This window comes from Oryctolagus cuniculus, chromosome 10, assembly GCF_051225735.1.
Source record: "Oryctolagus cuniculus isolate XC-2025 breed Fujian yellow rabbit chromosome 10, ASM5122573v1, whole genome shotgun sequence".
In the NCBI taxonomy this organism is placed as follows: Eukaryota; Metazoa; Chordata; class Mammalia; order Lagomorpha; family Leporidae; genus Oryctolagus; species Oryctolagus cuniculus.
In genome coordinates, this window is record NC_142876.1 from 109,202,274 (window position 1) to 109,214,569 (window position 12,296).

The following is a 12,296-nucleotide window of genomic DNA, read 5'->3' on the forward strand; positions in this document are numbered from 1 at the left end:
CCCCTTTATTTTTCTCTTTAACTAATTTTGATGCTTTTCTTATGCCTGCATAGCTTTTTTAAAAGATTTATTTGAAAGTCATAGTTACACAGAGAGAGAAGGAGAGGCAGAGAAACAGAGGTCGTCCATCCACTGGTTCACTCCCCAATTGGCACAATGGCCGGAGCTGTGCTGATCCAAAGCCAGGAGCTTTCTCTGGGTCTCCCATGTGGGGGCAAGGGCCCAAGGACTTGGGCCACCTTCTACTGCTCTCCAAGGCCATAGCAGAGAGCTGTATCAGAAGTGGAGCAGCCGGGACTCAAACTGGCACCCATATGGGATGCCAGCACCACAGGCAGCGGCTTTACCTGCTATGCCACAGTGCTGGCTCCACCTACATATCTTCTATTTGATCTGGCCCACTCATTATGTTTTGTTCATCACCATCCACTTAACATTTTCTGACATCTGTAAAATTTCCTCCATTTGAGGTAAGGCATAACAAGCCTCATGATGAAAGCTGAGAAGCTGGTTCTGCTTTATTACCTGTGGTGCACATACCCATAGTAATGAAAATTAGTGTAGACAGCAGACTCAGAGTAACAAACACCCTAAACAGCATTCTGACCTCAGAATCAGCCCTTAAGGCTCTCTGGGCTAGCTGACAAGCCCATGAGAACATTTCAGGCATGGAAAGCCCAGACACAGTGGCAAAAAAAATTTTTAAAAAGTCCTACATGAAGGATCTTTGTATGACCCCAGTGGAAAGAAGGGGCCATCAAAGGAGTATTTATTTTTCTCTGAAGGATGGAGAGAACTTCCACCTTGCTTGTGACCCTGTCTAAATACTGACAGAGCTTGTAGACTCAAAAGGTTTCCATAGCCTTGGCAGCTCATGGCAAGAGCCAACAGGAGTCACTGTGCACTTATTCTCTGGGCAGGACTTCTGTCCTTAATGAGTTGTACTATAAGAATTCACTGCAAAATTTGTTCTCAAACAGTACTTTATACGTTGTGTGTGTGTGTGGGTACAAATTGTTCAAATCTTTAGAGTTGGTCTTCTGTATATAAAGTTAGTTAAAAATGAATCTTAATGAAGAATGGGATGGGAGAAGGAGTAGGAGGTGGGCCAGGAATGGGAGTGGGAGGGTATGGGGAGAAGAACCACTATATTTCTAAAGTTGTACCTATGAAATTTGTATTAATTAAATGAAAGCTTTCTTTAAAAAAACATAGTGTAGAATAAGGATACAGAGCCCCTGCAGAGAGTGAATCATTGTTGGATAAATGGCCATCAAAATGACACTACTTGAGGAGTGTGTGTGTTGGTGGTTGATAAATCTCCGTAGGGCTTTCAGGGACAACATACTCTGCAGCTGCTGCTGGAAGCACACAGGCAAGGTTGTCATTCATTGCCGGGAGGAGAAGAGAAGCAGCTCTCACAGGCCACCCCCAGCACCCCCAGAAATACTGATTCTCTCCAAGGTTCCTGCATCCTTCTCTGGCAAATCAGCTGCACTTCACAGAGATCTTTGGAACTGTGAAAACACCCTGCAATGCTCTTTCTGAGTCCTCAGAGAAAGAATAACCACCTGCATTTTCAAACTGTTATAAAAGCCCAAGAATAGATCTCACATACTTTGGGTTAATCATACACAGACTTTTCAGTAAATAATTGCATAAATTCAGTATATTTTTGGACAATTATGCTACATCTTTTTCATAGTATTATGGACTTAGCACTCTCATGTGTCCTAAGGCAACCTTGCTTTCTTTCAGCATCTATAATTCAAAGTCTAATTCTTGCCCTTGCCCTCAGATATGGAATTAACTGTCCTACCCAGGAGTGCTGGGTAGCTTTAGAATAGCTTTAGAAGCCACAGGCACAAGGCTAAAAAAAATATGCTTGTTCCACATTCTGACTAGGATTTGGCAGGATGACACTAAAAATATGCAACAGTAAAAATCACTGTAGAGACAGAACAGATAAAGCCTTCCTAACGAAATGCCCGTGGAGACAGGGGCTTTCAGCCTAGTGGTTAAAGATGCCCACATCCCGCGTGGGAGAACCTGGGTGCAAGTCCCAGCTCCAGCTCCCGACTCTAGCTTCCGGCTAATGCAGACCCCGGGGGGCAGTGGGCGATGGCTCAAGCACATTGGATTCTTGCCACCCACATGGGTGAGCTGAGTTCCCAGCTGCCCAGCCCAGCCCTTGCAGGCGTCTGGGCAGGGAACCAGCAGATGGGAGTGCATGCACTACGTGCTCTCTCCCCTCCCCCTCTCATATATATAAATACAAATTCTTTTTAAAAACACCATAGATTCCTATGGACATTTCCAATTCTCTATTTTAATAAGATCCTTGGCCTTACTTTTATGGGAAGATTTGTTTTTCATTTTTTTTTATTTTTTTGAGAGATACAACTAACTCCCTTAAAAACCATAAAAAGCTGCATATTGTCATGCCAACTCACAAGTCTAAATTTCAGTATTGCCTCCCCAAAATTCAGGAGGCTCCATATCTATTCTTCTTTCTTGACCCTCAGCCCAGTCTTTTTTTTTTTCTTCTTTCTTTACAGGCAGAGTTAGTGAGAGAGAGAGAGAGAGAAAGGTCTTCCTTGGCCGTTGGTTCACCCCCCAAATGACTTCCTGGGTCCCACTGATTGCTTGGCCAGCATCAACTTAGCACCCATACCTGAAGGGAAAGAAGTTGCAGCCTCTGAGAGAACACGAAGGAAATTTAAGAGTTTAGAATACTCAGTGGGATACACAGACAACCTCTTTGCTTAATAAAAGATAATTATAGAATGTAGAATATAGACAAGTAATGCTTCTCAAAGCTTTAAAAATTCTCACTTCACTCTTCCTCTAAGCCACCTAATTTGAATTTATTTTATATTCTTCAATTTTTTCTTTTACTAGTGTCTTTATATATTTGTGGGGCATAATTTTTAGTCATAAACTCCAGTTTCCGATTCCCATGGGTATCCAAATTGGTGCCCTGGTGCTACCTACGCTGATTTGTGAGCATCAACTGTGAACCTCTCTTCCCTACTCTGCATTCAAGGCCATCACGTTTGCAGCTTGAAATCAGCAAACTGGAAATATGTACACCATGGAAAACAGCAAAGGCTATTAATCAGGACTACCAAGTGGAAATCCTGTTGTTAAAAATTTGTAGATAAACTTTGGGCACGCTTCTCCATTTCCCCAAAACCAGTCAAAATGTCAGAGCATAAGATAAGTGAACATTAAGAATTATCAGAGTCATGTGCTACTCATTGTGCTTGATAATTTCTGCTCTGTAAGTTCACATAGAATATATTTTGGTTCTTTGTATAATTTCTACGACATTTCTTGGGTAGGTCCCCAGAAACAACCCTGTAAAGACAGAAATATAATTGGATTACAGCACATTTTAGCTATGATATCCAAGGCACATTGCATTAGCTACTGACCAGTCTCAAGTAATTTCCAGATATGTTTGATCCATCCCCAGAAGGTTTTATTTCCACAACAGACAAACACAGAGTTCAGTCATTTCTAGTTAGTAACATTACTGGTCTAATATCCAACTTTTTGCATGCATTAATATATGCTATGCTCTACCCTCCCCAACCATTCTGTAGTAAACACGTCTTCTAAACAGCATGGAAGGACAGGATTCTACAAGCTCGGCGGATGTGGCTTTGCCAAAATCTACAACAGCCTGAAGGGATGTTAACTTCTTTACTGGAGCTAAAGAGGGATGGGTTAGTAATTTGTTTTCACTCACCAGTGGTCTGTCATGTATTCCCACCCCGCCCCCACCCTTCCACATCCCATTATTCCTAGCCATGTAATGGCCTCAGATAACTCATCACTGGAAACTGTTCATCAGAGAGGTTCTCATTTTGTTGTTCATTTAGCACCTGAGTTTAGGCAAGAGAAAAGTTCTTCCTGAAGGTTCTGTAGAGTTAAACTCCCCTGCCTTCTTATTGGCTCACTGACAGAGCCATGGATGCCCAAGTGAGGAAGCCAGGCCACCCTGGTCTTCCTTCAGCTGCCTTGGGATAGTACCGGCCTGATTCCTCTCTGGGGGGGAATGACACTGTGAGCCACATCTCAGACCTGAGCCTACCATTTTTCCCTGCTCTCTGCCTTTCTCTTCTCAACTTCCAACAGGATTTCCTCTGACATTGCCCCTAAATTTTTACTTGCCTGTTAAACTTGGCTAGGTCTGGGTGTGTTCAAAGGCACAAAGCCACGGCCTTGTTGGAGCTTTGGGCATACGCCTGTCGTGGCCACAGCAGCTCCCAGCACAAGACTGTTCTGACTGAGGAGTCCTGTGCTCTGTGTTTCCCTCTATCCTGATACAGTCCGTTTTACATACCTCCACGTTCCACAACATTCTATTGTCTTCTTCTGTGTTTTACTACCTAGTACTGAAGGAAGATTCTGAAGGCAGAGATGTTTTCCAATTCTTCCATTTCCCCCCCAAGTCAGAAACCATCAGATGCCAAAATCACAGGCCTGGATCTAAAATGGACCCATAACAAAGACTTTTCTTGTTAAGACCTGTTACCTTGAGCACATCCTAGGCTCTTCATCAGGCCTCTACTTTTCTTTCTAAACAAATATATATGACCAATATTGTAAAATATTTCTATATGGCTTTTAAATGTAAATAATTTCTTCAAACCAGGAGTTACTTCCAATCTTTTCTGAAAGGATAGATTTCGTGAGTATATTTTTTGGACTTTGTTGTCATTTTTTTGTTCTACTGAACTGTAGGAAAAAATGTGAAGTATGGTTTCTGCTTATTGAGCGATATGCTATATGGTATGTGGGTTGTTAAAAGGTATAAATAAGGCATCATACTGCATCTACCATCTACTGTTGGCTTTTTGTACTCCTCATTTTGTCTTCCAAATTTACTTACTTGGTATAGGTACATCTGATTCATGTGTCTTAACTGTTCTTTAGTATTTTATTCACGAATATGTCACAATTGATTCATTCATTTGTGGTGAACATTTGGTGGACATTTTGGCTAATTTCTTTTTATGCATCTATTTTTTCTCAATGGCAAACAATGATTCATTGAGTAGATTTGTGTGCATCTCATTTTTCCACGAGTGCAAGTTTTCTCTACGAAAGATAACTAAAATCATAACTTGCTATCCCCGTATTACTCCCAAAGATATTGTATCAGTTCATAAATTCTCATTGGTAGCTTATGAGAATTCTCCTCACATCCTTGCCAACACTTGATAATTTTTTTATTTTTGCCATTTTGATGGTTGTACAATCTTTTTTGTATGTCCCTGAAGAAAGATATATATCTTCAGATTGAAGAAACTTGAGTCCTGAGCAGAATAAATAAAAACAAAGTCACACTTAGTAGCATCACAGTGAAACTTCAGAATAGCAAAGACAAAGAAAACTCTTCAAAGCAACACAAAGGAAAGTACAATTTACTTACAATGGAAGGACAGGCAGACTGACAGATTTCTCAAGGTAACGATACAAGTCAGAAAACAAAGGGATGATATCTTCAAAGTGCTAAGAGGAATTGAAAAAAAATGTCAAACCACAATTCCATATGCTACTGTTCAATTATTCTATAAGTGGTTGTATCCATACATCCCCAACTGGTCTCACTACCTTCTTCAAAAACAGATACTGTTCCTTGATCAGGTATTTGAAACTGAGTAGATGTCTAGAAACTCATGCCCCCGGTCACATGATGGGTCCAAAGGGTAGGTATGAAAATAAACAGGGACCGGTGCTGTGGCATAGTGATAAAGCCACCGCCTGCAGTGCCGGCATCCCACATGGGTGCCAATGCAAGTTCTGGCTGCTCCACTTCCAATCCAGCTCTCTGCTATGGCCTGGGAAAGCAGTGGAAGATGATGGCCGAAGTGCGTGGGCCCCTGCACCCGTGTGGGAAACCTGGAAGAAGCTCCTGACTCCTGGCCTTGGATCAGCGTAGCTCCGGCCGTTGTGGCCAACTGGAGAGTGAACCAGTGGATGGAAGGTCTCGGTCTGTCTGTCTCTCTCTCTCTCTCTCTCTCTCTCTCTCTCTGCCTCCCCTTCTGTCTCTGTGTATCTAACTCTGACTTTCAAATGAATAAATATTTTAAAAAAGTAAAATAAAAACAAACAGAGAATCATCTCTGAGACCAGTTCAACCTTGCCCCCTCCAAGTTTTGGAGGTGCCTGTCGCTCCCCCTCTTCGCGGAGGAACGACACAGGACCCTGCACTGTTCTTTCGTCTGCTCGGCCCTTCCCAGGTTTGCTGCTGGTTCTTCCCGGGTTGGCTACCGTCCCTTCCACCTCCGTGGAAGGGCGGTTCCCCCTGCCACTTTCCCCACTTCCGCGGGGGAGCGGCACACCACCGGCCGGCTCTCTCGGGGGCTGCTCAGGTGTTCCTTCAGATAGATGTTCCTGGTGCATGTTGTCTCTCTCCTCCTTTATAGTCCTCTTCCGCCAATCCCAACTCTGCTACCCACACGCAGAGTACGCTGCTCTCCTCCAATCAGAATCAGCTCCTGCTGCTTATTGGTTGAACTGGAGGCAGCTGTGTAGAAGCTGTTACTCCCTTCTCAGCGCCATATTGTGGGAGAGCAGATGCATAGAATAAGTCTTAATTCCAGTAACAGTCTAGTCCGAGTTGCTCCCAGTTGCTCCCCACAGTGCCTATTCTTTATTTCTGTCCCTTACATCTGAGAGTCCCAATAGGAATCTTTCCTTAAGATTAATAAAAACTGAAATAGAAGCCAAATGAGACTAAGAGAAAAGAGAAGAGAAATACAAGGACAATTCAAGAAGTTTTAGGGCCAGTATTGTGGCACAGCAGGTTAAAGCCCAGCATGCAGTACTGGCATCCCATACAGGCACCTGTTCGAGTCCCGGCTGCTCCACTTCCAATCCAACTCCCTGCTCTGGCCTGGGAAAGCAGGAGAAGAAGGCACAAGTCCTTGGCCCCCTGTACTTGCTTGGGAGACCCAGAAGAAGCTCCTGGCTCCTGGCTTTGGATCAGCTCAGCTCTGGCTGTTGTGGTTATTTGTGGGGTAAACCATCAGATAGAAAACTGATCTCGCCCTCTCCCTCCCTCTCTGTAACTCTTTCAAATAAATAAAGTGAATCTTTAAAACAATAAAAAAGATGATGACAATGTTCTACTGAGAGTTCATTTTTAACTGATTATAAGTGTAGAAGTAGTTAAGATTAAGTGATTCATAGAGCCTAATCACTGTGAAATACAGGAAACAAAGAGTAATGAATAAAAACATTGCCCATCAGCAAATGAGCTTCTATAGACCTACCTACAAACAACTTTCCACCTCAGAAAAAAAGAGCAACTCAACTTCTCTGTATACACCCCCATCACAGGCACAGACACCGGGTACATCTGGACATCCTTGTGTTCTACATTTTTATTCTTCAGTCAAACTCAGGACAACATAATCCATTTAAACCACAGAATTTAAGAACTGAAAAATGTTGAAAAGGCCTTTTACTATAGTGCTTTCATTGCATAGATGGGTGTCAAAGATCACAGGTTGAGCTGTGTGGAGTGACAGAGCTAGTGAGGGACGGATTTAGGGCTAGAAATCTTGAGTCCTTAGGCCTCACTGTCTCTGCAACCACATGAATTCTTGGAGTGCCTTTCCTCAGACATCTAGCATAACGCTCTGCCTGGAGTAGACACTTTCCAAATGCTGGCTGTCCGCTGTGTCCTTCTTGTTCCTTCTCTTCGTTTTTTCTTCACTAGAAAGTTCTTGGATTTGATGTTAAACTTGCTATCCTAGAACTTTGCCATGAATCTGAAGATTCCACATTCTAGGTATCAGAGAGGTTGCAATAGTTAAATGGAGTGAGGAGAGGGCTTGGAGCAGATAGGACACTGATGTGGGAAAATCAAATGTGACCCTGCAATTTGGAGTGGATTCTGCTCTTAACCTAAATACTCCTTAAATTTAGTCTAATGCTTTAATATCCTAAAAGAAAAAATAATCCAATTCCAAAAGATGAAGGCTTCAAAAAGCTTTGGAACAGGGGACAGCGTTCCCATATGGGCGCCAGTTTGAGACCAGCTGCACCACTTCTGATCCAACACCCTGCTAATCCACCTGGGAAATCAGCGGAAGATGGCCCAAATGCTTGGGTCCCTGCACCCATGCGGGAGACCCAGAAGAAGTTCCTGGCTCTTGGCTCCAGCCTGGCCCAGTCCCAGCCACTGTGGCTATTTGGGGAGCAAATCAGCAGATGGAAGATTTCTCTCTCTAACTCTGCCTTTTAAGTAAATAAAAACTAAATATTTAAAAAAAAATATTTGAAACAAAAATAAATCTTACAATATACATTATTAAATTTAATTAGATTTTGCCATCAAATGTTCTCTGTTCTTGTGCCAAAGTCTCCCACATTTCCTGTTCCTCAGTGGTCTCACCCTCTTACCTTCCTCCTCAAAATTCCAGAATACCTCTCTCTTTGTTCAGGATTGCAATCCTCTACCTCAGCACCTTGCTACTTGGCAAGGCAAAAGCAATTTGATTTGCCAAATATCCCATAATCCTCAAGCCCACTCTGCTCAGGAAGCTCAGTGTGTTTGGCCAGCGTACAAGCATAGCACATGCATGGTTCTCTGTGCTGAGTATGGGATCAACAGCTCCTTTTCTCAGCACCACGTGGCTCTGAACATCATTCTGTATCAATAGACCCTACCTGATCACAGTAGTCAGGTTTCTGGAATTCTGTGTAACCAATCAAAGTAAGAAGACTCATATCCACTTGCCACCTTCCTAGGTTAGGAAACTCTAGTCACTTGTTCAGGGTCATACACTTGTCCATACTCAGACAGGGACTCAACCACAGGTGTATCTGGCCCCAGAATCAGCCCTTAAGGCATTCGGATCCAGCTGAAAAGCCCATGAGAGTATTTCAGGTATGGAAAGCCAAGACACTCTGGCAAAAAAAAAAAAAAATGACCATGACCTAAATGAAAGATCTCTGCAAGTGAGATCCCAGTGGAAAGAACAGGTCATCAAAGAAGGAGGTACCTTTCTCTGAAGGGAGGAGAGAACTTCCACTTTGACTATGACCTTGTCTAAATATGATCAGAGTCGGTGAACTCAAAAGGCTTCCATAGCCATGGCAACTCATGACAAGAGCCTAGGGTGATTACTGACGCCATAAACAAGAGTGTCAATTTGTTAAGTCAACAACAGGAGTCACTGTGCACTTACTCCTCATGTAGGATCTCTGTCCTTAATGTGCTGTACATTGTGATTTAATGCTATGACTAGTACTAAACAGTATTTTTCACTTTGTGTTGCTATGTGGGTGCAAACTGTTGAAATCTTTACTTAATATATACTAAACTGATCTTCTGTATATAAAGAAAATTGAAAATGAATCTTGATGTGAATGGAGGGGAGAAGGAGCGGGAAAGGGGAGGGTTGTGGGTGGGAGGGAAGTTATGGGGTGGGAAAGCCATTGTAATCCATAAGCTGTACTTTGGAAATTTATAATCATTAAATAAAAGTTTAAAAAAAAACCACAGGTGTATACTCTGATTCACCTCACTAAACACCTCTCCCAAAGATGGTAAAGTGAGAGCTACTGTGGTCAACTCCCACTTCTGGTGAGCACAGGCGAGCCAATCTGCTCTCATGCCCTTAACACAGTCCCACACTCACAACCCTGAGGCCATCAACCAAGTCAAGTGAGCACTTGTCAGAGAGTGTGTTCATTGTACCCCATGAGTCCTCCTGTCATGCCGAGTGGATACAGTAGACAGTACAGTAACACTGTTACCGACAGTTGAAATTTTCACCTCTGAGTATTTATTCAATAAATCCTTAAAGATTTTTATCTTTGATATATTTTCATTATTTATTTAGTCAGAAAATAATGATCCTGTTGGTCAGTGTCAACACTGTGATGAGTAGGATTGCCCATGAATTTGAAGACAGAAACTATTAATTTTATCTTTTAAATATGTTATAACAGTGTTCAGTACTCCAGGATTCCATGAAAGGTAAGCTTCTAAAAACAAGTAGAGAAAAAAGTCTGGCTGATCCTCTAAGGTCTTTAAATTTTAATATTTTTAAGACAAATTATTTAGACAAAACACACACACCTGATTTTCCCTTGTGTAAATAATGTCCTATTCTAAACAAGTCGGTTACCACATTCCCTAGGAAAAAGTCACCATAAAACATCACTATAATCATTTATATCCCCATGGGAGTTTAAAATGATCAGAGAATAAAGATTCCTTAAAATTGTTGGTTTTTTTTTTTTTTTCCATTTTGACAGGCAGTTAGAAAACAGAAGGAACCGGAGTGAGCTGCCATACAAGCCTCCTCCCGGAGGGTAAGGACCATAATAAGATTTCCCATACGGAGACCAGGAGGAAGCACCTGGCTCCTGGCTTCGGATTAGTGCAGTGCGCCGGCCGTAGCAGCCATTTGGGGGGTGAACCAACAGAAGGAAGACCTTTCCCTCTGTCTCTCTCTCTCTGTCTAACTCTCCCTGTCAAAAAAAAAAAAAAAAGATTTCCCATACCAGCAGCCATGACCTCCTGTGTGTGCGATTTTGAGTAAAGGGGACACAGTGAATGGGAGGCAGGGAGCCAGCCTTCCTCCCAGAAAAGGAAAGAAGCCACAATCTCCTCCCGGCCTTCCTCTCTCACACACACACACACTCACTCAACTCATTCATGAACACCTGATGCCAAATACGCCTACCTCATTCTCCAGAGTCTCCTAGAAGGATCCCAAGAACTTGAGAAAAAGTTTAGATGAGAAGAAAGACGTCACCGGGGAAGCTGGTTCATGTACTGACTCCGGGCTCTTGCAGACTGAAGACAATGCAAGGAACAGTGAACTAAAACTGCAGGTGAAAGCAAGCTAAGGAGGTTGGCTCAGTAGTGACGTAACCACCCTAATAAAGCCGTAACACACGATAGGACCATGGAGGTTGGCTATTAGGGAATTGGACAGACCTGGAGTCAGAGTCCACCTGGCTGTGGGTCCACACCCCCACCAGGGGCCCTGCTGGTTATTTGACAGTGAGGAACCACATAGGTCAGAATGAAGCTGGTGTGGGCAGAATTTCCTTTACCAACCAGGGGAGTATCTGCAGAGAGAATGCAGTGAGGAGAATAGAAAGTCCAGAACAATAAAAAAAAAAAAAAGTTGTTAGTAGATCTAGAAGTCTATAAATAAAGATCTTCTGTGAATTTCAGTTGCAGACAACCAGAGCGATCAGAGAAGTGTGTGTTGGAATAATGGATGAGGGAAAGAGCTGGAAGGAAGACGGGAGCTTGAAGGAGAAGAGGCCGTACAGACTCATTGGTAAGGGAAGAGAAGACAGAAGGCTGTGGTCTCTTTCTGTTCCTGCCTGCTCCTGTCCCCCATCCTCCACCTGCAGAAATCACTGAGCCAGCTTAGCTTAGGAAAATAATGGAGGTGAGGTTCTGAACAAACAGGTTGTGCAGCTGAAACTGCTTGATCTTGATCTTCGACTCAAAGGAGAAAAATTAGGGGGGGGGAAGGAAATGCACCAGGTGATGTTGAAAACAACCTCAGTCAGCAGAACACCAAAGAAGGGGAAAGCAGAGCAAGATGATACTGAAACCCACCTTAAACAGGAGTTGAGGAAACATACATGCTCTAAAGCAAACAATGAGGTGTCAGCAAGGCATCAGCTGGAAGCAAAACATTTAAAACTTGGAAAATGACTTCTTTTACTTCTTGCAGGCAAAATTCTAATTGAAAATAAACACAAGGCCGGCGCCGCGGCTCAATAGGCTAATCCTCCGCCTAGCGGTGCCGGCACACCGGGTTCTAGTCCCGGTCGGGGCGCCGGATTCTGTCCCGGTTGCCCCGCTTCCAGGCCAGCTCTCTGCTGTGGCCAGTGAGTGCAGTGGAGGATGGCCCAAGTGCTTGCGCCCTGCACCCCATGGGAGACCAGGAGAACCACCTGGCTCCTGCCATCGGATCAGCGCGGTGCGCCGGACGCAGCGTGCCGGCCGTGGCGGCCATTGGAGGGTGAACCAACGGCAAAAGGAAGACCTTTCTCTCTGTCTCTCTCACTATCCACTCTGCCTGTCCAAAAAAAAGAAAATAAACACAAAACCATGCAGCTGGTAGTAGAGGCGCTTAATGATCTTCACGAACAGGAAGCTCAGGCTCTGCTAAGGGGCCTGACTCGGTATGCTCCAGAGTCGGGGAAGAAAGAGCGAAATCTGTGAGCCAAACGAGAAGGGGACGTTCACAACGAATTCCAGAAACACAGGGTGCACTGGAGCGGACGCATGTTAT

At 43.6% G+C, this 12,296-nt stretch overlaps 2 protein-coding genes across 9 annotated transcripts in view; both read right to left on the reverse strand.

The window, feature by feature from the left end:
• The window catches only part of MYRIP (myosin VIIA and Rab interacting protein), a 557,931-nt gene extending 547,103 nt beyond the window's left edge, over positions 1-10,828 (reverse strand). For both annotated transcript variants that reach the window (XM_089306531.1, XM_089306527.1), the window contains exon 1: positions 10,719-10,828. The gene's annotated coding sequence lies outside the window, so the exon portion shown is untranslated. The remainder of the gene's footprint in view (positions 1-10,718) is intronic.
• Positions 1-12,296, reverse strand: part of MOBP (myelin associated oligodendrocyte basic protein) — a 64,704-nt gene that overhangs the window by 11,383 nt on the left and 41,025 nt on the right. For 4 of the 7 annotated variants that reach the window (XR_007921995.3, XR_016214959.1, XR_016214960.1 and 1 more), the window contains 2 exons: positions 5,444-5,523; positions 17-5,327 (listed from right to left, as the gene is read on the reverse strand). The gene's annotated coding sequence lies outside the window, so the exon portion shown is untranslated. Of the gene's footprint in view, positions 1-16; positions 5,328-5,443; positions 5,524-10,718; positions 10,832-12,296 lie in introns of those variants that run through there. The other 3 variants (XR_016214958.1, XR_016214957.1, XR_016214956.1) reach the window with 2 other exon arrangements.